The 7,360-nt window shown below is 37.2% G+C and overlaps 1 long non-coding RNA gene across 1 annotated transcript; it reads left to right on the forward strand.

Annotated features, from left to right (window-relative positions):
• Positions 1-7: 7 nt before the first annotated feature.
• LOC122306958 lies at positions 8-5,392 on the forward strand. Its single transcript, XR_006241595.1, has 6 exons — positions 8-196; positions 295-1,539; positions 2,359-2,927; positions 3,037-3,744; positions 3,902-4,562; positions 5,045-5,392. It is a non-coding gene; the product is annotated as an uncharacterized LOC122306958 (long non-coding RNA).
• The last annotated feature ends 1,968 nt before the right edge of the window (positions 5,393-7,360 follow it).

Genomic DNA, 7,360 nt, shown 5'->3' on the forward strand with positions numbered 1-7,360 from the left:
AGTCTCATGATGGTAATGACATTTTTGATGACCAGCATCATGAAAACAATATATTGGAGGACGCAGAATCTGATTACAGTGACTCCTTTACCACTGCTTCCACTAATGAGGATCCACTTATGGACACTGATGGTGAGACTACTGATGAAGTTGGTTCTCCAGATGACAGTGATCATACATCATAGTGGCATGTAAGGTAATAAATTCACCGACTCATTCTTAATAGCAGGTATCAATTTTTGCATTTTGTATATTGATGAAGTACCTTTGCCGTATGTCCCTTATTTATTTCAGGCCTACAATAAAGATGCTGCTCAAATTAATGCTGGGAAAGAGAAAGTGAAAAAGATGTATGCAACTTGCTATTTAACTTGTCCCTTTTAGATGCCTCAACTTTAATATTCAAAATGCTTATTGTTGACATTTGTGATTAATTAGGTGTAACCAAAAACTAAGTTCTGGTGGTGACACTGGATCCTGTGATGCACATGAAGAGCTGCAAAAGGGTGCTGTCATTTAGTGTAAATCATTTCAATTTATGAAAGATGGAAGTGTAGGGACTTATGTATATTGGAGGAAATTGGCTAATACCTTGTTGGACTTTGATTCATGGCTGGATGGATTTTGTTAATCATGTCAAGCTAGTATCCAGCCATTATTTGAAAATCAGGAGGGTCCCAAATTACTAAACAATTTTAAATGGCTCATGCAAAGTTCATATGAGAAGGTCTAAAAAACAAATATTCCTGGTAGTTTACTTGTTTTGAAGAAGCATGATTTTTGTGCCCTGTTTGCTGCCGGTACTCATTTAATGGGAAAGAGATTACAGACCTATATCATTATTTCAGGAAGGCAAAATGTGAATATGAGATTACATGTGGATATTTAATTGCTGAGTACCACGTCAGAGGGAACAGTACATACACCCGTTAGTATAATATTGAGTTGTTGGAGATTCAATTACTTAGTAACTTTGTTAATAACATCAGCAAACAGATTCCAAAAATGAAAAGGATATTGTGACTTAGTCTAGTCACATTTTTTCAACTCGTTGGATATGATGGTATTATCAAAAGCATCACAATAATTTAATAAATATGCGTAAATTTTCCCTTAATCATGAATTTTAATATTGGAATAATATAAGTCCAAACAACTAATTTTACTCTACCTTAAAGTTTATGGCAGCAACATCTGGAAAGGCAAGAAAATCCAATATAAATTTGGCACAAAGGCGGGAGGCTTAAATATATTTGGCGGGTTGGGAAGTCAAGAAGGGCCAAATTTGTAATTTCAACATACTTATTTTGATAAAGTCATCGGGAATATAAGAGAGAATGATGCATTATGGTTGTTTAGTTGCTTCTTTTCTTCTGGGTCAGCAAGAAAAGTTAAAAACCAGCCAGAGTTATCAAAGGTCAAGCAAGGGCTCTCGTCCCTAGAGGCTACCAGCTGGAGGTGCCATTTTCTTCTCCAGCAAACCCAGTGGCAGCAGATCAAAAGTGGTGACTAGAGGGCTGCATAGAAGTACTCCATTCGGTAAATCTCAATTTTTTCTTAAGGAAAGTTGTGACATTTCATATTTTCGTAATGAAAGATGTAGTTTTCTCTCTCTACAGAATCTAAATGACTTTTATACTTGTGGGTTTTACATGGTTGAAAAGAAAATATTTTTTCTATTGGGTAAGTGTAAAAGCGCGGCACTTCATCTTTTCTTGTGGGTAATGTATTGGTTGTTAAGGGATTTGCAACATTTTGGGTTCTGCATGGGTGGAGCGTGGTATTTTTTTGTGGGTTTTTTCATTTGGGTTCATAAAAGTTTATATCTTTATGTGGGTTTTGGAAGTGAATGATTAAGGAAGAGATTAGTTAGTATAACTTGTTGAAGCCCAACATATATTGGATACTAGAAGGCTAGTTAGAGAGATTGTTATTGCTGGTTACATGGGTATTTACATGGTTGAAAATAAGAAGTTTTCCTATTAATTAGGTGTAAAGGGACAACACTTCATCTTTTCTTGTGGGTAATGTATTAGGTGTCATGAGTTTGCAACATTTTGGGTTCTACGTGGGTTTCCCATGGTGCTTTTTTTAAAAGTTTTGTCATTTGGGTTCATAAAAGTGGAGTCTTCATGTGGGGTTTGCAAGTGAATAATCACGGTAGATATTAGTTAGTATAATTTTTTGAAGCCCAACCCTTATTGGATACTAGAAGGCTGGTAATTAGGGAGATTGTTTTGGCTGGTTATATATAAGCTAGAAGGTAGTTGTTGACACAAAGTTGCCTATAGTGTTCAATGTCTCTGGATTCTGGATTGATATTTAAAGGGGAAACTTGTTTTTCAAATTCATTGGTAGACATGCATCCAAGTATACGAAGAGGAGTACGTGGCCGGGGGGGCGGCTTTAGGAGCATCTTAGTTCCCAGGCGGCCAATTATACAAGATGCACCATCACCCCCACGAAATACACCCGAGCTAAGAGACGACAATGATGACTGCTCATCGGATGACTCAACCCAACCGCCTGACGTCGTATTTGAAACTGAGTTTCTAAACCAAATTGAAAGTACAGGTACGATATTACATGGGTTGCACTTATGTCATTAAATTATTTCTTAATGAGTATGGTTTTTGAGCAAACAATAGTTATAATACAAACATATTTGTGGTGGAGATGCACATGTAGTACCTATCAATAAGAAACGAGGCCGTGGGAAAGCAAAGATGACTAAGTTTGATATGCTTAGAAAGATTGGCCCCATTCCTTTGCTGATAAAGGATGGGGACACAAAAGTTTCATGCTCGCATGCAAGCATATTTAGTGGAAGAGTAACATGGATCATCAAACATTACGCTCCCATGGGTAATGCTCGTTGGAATGATGTGCCAGATTCTGAACAGAAGGAGTTGTGTAGTCGTGTTCGAGTAAGTAACATTGCCAACCATGCAATCAGCTTTGTCATTCTTTCATTTTCTCTTTCTCCAGTTATTTTGCTTGCATATATTGACATATTGGAAGGGGAATTGAACTTAGGCTGACTTTATACTACAATGGGAAAAGGAAAATCACCGCAAGACAGTCACGGAACAACTACGTAGAAGATTTAATTCTTTTCACTACGACCTACACAAGATCTACATTGGATATGGAAGTCATAAAATGGCTCTAGCAAAGGGCACTGATCTAGTGGATGCAGAGGTGTGGAAATCTTTATGCATGCGGTGGGGTAGCAAGGACTTCAAAGTAATCACCCTTACTATATGGCTTTGTCATCTATTATTTAATGCATTCCTATGAACAACATTATGAATATTGGTGGTTATCAAAATACATGCAGTGTTTCTAAATGTATTAGAAAGTTGCTTTTCCTTTTAATATACATGTCAACAGTTTAACCTCCATGTCATGGATATTCATAACTAGGCGCTTTCACTACAAAACAAGGCAAATCGGGACAAACAATTGACTAACCACACTGCTGGGAGGAAGTCCTTTGTTCGAATAATTGAGGAGAAGGTAATATAATTCTAGGATAATGTCATATATATATGGGTTTATTTCACTTTAGTAAGTTGCTAGGGGGACTACTTTGATAGTTTGTACATTTGATACTCACTGTGTCATATTAAAATTGCATGTTTCAGGGCGATAGTGTTCATAATCTAGAGGACTTTTTTAAAGAGACTCGATGGTCAAAAAAAAAAAGAAGGGTTTGTGACCAACATGACCGAGGAACTATATGTGAGTAGTTTGAGCTACTATTATGGACAGTTTCATTCAATGATATATAACATGCTCATGATGTTTAATACCTTCAAGATTGCTTACAACACAACATTATGCAAATTTTATGTATACAATCAATAAAAATTTTGACTTGTTTATTCTCATATGAAAGAACAAAATGGTGGAAAAGCTAAATGACATGGAACCTGAAGAGCGAACGAAGGAAGCCGCAGCTGTGGTGTTTAGAGAGGTTCTTGGAAAAAGGTCTGGATATGAAAGGGGTTTGGGTGGGAAAGTAATACCGGCCACATCAGTGGGTCCATGTGTGTGTCAAAATGGAGGTGCACTTTCACAAGATGCACAGTATTACAAGACCCAATTTGAGGCATTGAAGGCCAATGTTCAGGAAGTTTTGCTAAAGCTAGCAGAATTTGATCAGTTTATGACATATTCAAGGTCACAGCAACGATCCCAGGGGGAGTCTTCAAGGGAGACTCCGGGAGCTGTATAAATTTGTTGGATGACATCTTTTTTTGTGGGTTTTTTGAGTGTCCTACTTGACTATCACGGGTGGGAAATGCTTTTGTTGTCACAGGGAGGGAAGGAATAGCATTAAATTTTGTGGCTGCCTTTCTGATGGCATACATGGTTGGGTGGATGAGATAGAGATAATATTAGATTTTCTAGATACTTGTCATCTATGATTGATTTGGTCAGGGTTCTGGGGTATTCACACTTGGAGCAAATTACTAGTGATCATGATTTTCCTGCTTCATTCATGGTCCACCTGCTGCATCAACTGTAATTTTTATGGCCATAGCACTCTGAAATAGGTAGGTGACTACCGAGACCTCTTTTCTATAAATAAAGATGATTAATGTTAGGGGATTTGATCTATAGGGGATGAACATGTGATCTTAATGTACTTATCAGATTGTAAAGAAATGACATTTTAGCTGCATGTCATTGTGAACTACCCAAGTTGGAAAGTATTATTTATTATAACATAAATCTGCATAAACCATATAGCATGCCAATAGTAGGACCTCATATTTTTAGGTGCACACCTATATGTGTCAATTACATGTGTGACAGTGTGCTGACAGGCATTTGAGGTTTCAACATATATATATGTTATGGTCTGGGAAATGAGTAGGAGGTGAAATTATATGTAACATAAGCAGGGGACCTAATCATGTGCATTCTATAGGATAAGTATTAAACATGCAACTTTAATCATATATCTGAAGGTTGTTTTTCATTCCCATGGCATATTAATTGTTTTATTTAATTGTAAGAATGATTATGGATGCAGGAAAATGTAGCACCAAAGATTAATGAAAGCTAATGGATGATTGCAAAGAAGGGCATGGGAGTACCAATATTGTTACATGGGGAACTTCTCACCATGCTTCATTAATAGAAATTAAGAAGTACAAATATGACTGGTGGGTATAATGCATGTATTGGCTCTGTCCCATTCATGTGTGGAAGAAAAATTTATATGTTCATGTAAATATTTTAAGCAAACAAACATTTTAATTAGAAAGCTACTACTGGTACTCATGTAACATTTTCTTCCACCTGCCATGTATAGACTGTTAAGTTGTAGTAGTACTACTTCACTCTCGTGTATATGACACTTCTCAATGGCATTATGTCATATATATATATGTGTGTGTGTGTGTGGTTCAACTCTAAATGATGCTTTCTGATTGTTTTCGGTTCATATAGAATCTATACATAGAATGGTTAGTAATCTGTTAAATGGTCTCATATTATTTTCAGTGTAATTATTAATGTATGCCCTGGTAGTTTATTATATGTGTTTTCTTGTATATACTGGTTCGTAAATATATTATCTGTTACTCAGCCAATAACTAAACAATTGAAGTTGGGTTGAAGTTAGGTACGTAATAATTGTAATAATATTATTTGTTGTATGTGATAAAGTGAAATTATTATTGCAATCTGCTAGACTAATTATAAGTTTAGAATTGTTAATATATACTGACGAATAACCCATTTATTTATTTATTTATTTTTAAATGAATTAACCCATTTATTGACATTTGCAACGGACCAACTTAATTAATAAATTACACTCATTTCCGACCAACTAAAGGTAAATACAGCGCCGAGATGGATTGCAAATTAGACCCATTTCCAATAAATTGTGATGTGAAAAAACCAGTTCACAAATGGGAAAAAATTACGAGTAAATAAATTGCGATGCTATCGTCGTCGATACAAAAAGTTTTGCAGTGGGGTTGATATTTAAGTTTTTTGCGGTGGGATATATGTCTATTTGCGGCGCAATTAACGGACAGCAATTAACATTACAGAATGATATTTGCGGTACTATCCTGAGCGACGCAAACAAGTTGAGTCTTTCACTGCAATTTTTCCATTTTTTGTGACATACTTCTAACCGACGTTAATATCATTTTGCGACTAAACACGTTTCGCGGTAATTAATACAATTTACATCCTCTTTTGCTTATTAACGATGCTAGTTCATCGCTGTAATTAAGTCTTTTCAATAGCATAATCACATCTTTTACAGGGCACAAATTCCAACTTTGCTGCGATATAAAACGCCGTGAATATATGATCATTAGTGACCATTCCTGTTTCGCGGCTAAAAACTTTTTGCGACGGATTAGTACCGACCGTTCAGCTGCGAAAGAGACCAGACACCATATACCTTTTGCGGCGCTAGCATAGACATTTGCGGCGATAAAAATCGCCGCAAATAGTAAGTTCTCTTGTAGTGATCATGAGCCTCACCACGACCACACTTCGAAACGGAACTTGCAGGTATCGAAAATGGAATACGCTCTACGTATTCATTACTCTCTGAACTCTCTCTACTCTGACTACTGTCTTGCACATTTCCTACAAAGCATTTTACTGACTTTGTTATCAAAAGCTCCCTTGGCCACTCAAGGGCCACCACCCCCTCTCTCAGTGTTTGCTTTGTTTTTATAAGCCTAAGACAGAAGACGAGGACTATTGAGAGCCCAACCCAAGGGCATATGAAACACGATGTTAACAGTGGCGCTATCTGTGGGATCCTTGAAAATTTTTGGATGTCCTTCGTATGCTTGTGAAAATCCATTCTCAGACAGATTGGGACCAAGAGGAAGCAACGTCAACAAACATGGAAGCCAGACTAGCAGTGATGGAGCAACTAATAGAAAGTCTAACCACTAATGTGGGTGTCCGCTGCAAGGAAACCAAGACTTTCAAGGATAAGGCCCAAGAACCATTGCAAGATGAACAACCCAGAAACAATGATCACAATGGGCCTAGAAATACTGAGGGAGGCGACGACGAAGAGGAATAAAGGAAGAATATGCAGAATGAACTGCACAACCTTAAGGGGAAGTATGAGGAGATGGCGAGGAAAATGGGCAACTTGACTTCAGTAGACCAGCTGCTAGTCAACTCAGGCCTACCATATAACACAGAAGTGATGAGTGTACCTCTCACGCCAAAATTTTGGGTTCCTACTATGGAGATGTATGACGGGACCCAAGACTCGGTCAAACATTTCAAAACCTTCACGACGCACATGACCTTGCATGGTTTTCCCAAGAAGGTGGCTTGCAAAACCTTCCCATTAACC

The sequence above is a fragment of the Carya illinoinensis genome, chromosome 4 (assembly GCF_018687715.1).
Source record: "Carya illinoinensis cultivar Pawnee chromosome 4, C.illinoinensisPawnee_v1, whole genome shotgun sequence".
In the NCBI taxonomy this organism is placed as follows: Eukaryota; Viridiplantae; Streptophyta; class Magnoliopsida; order Fagales; family Juglandaceae; genus Carya; species Carya illinoinensis.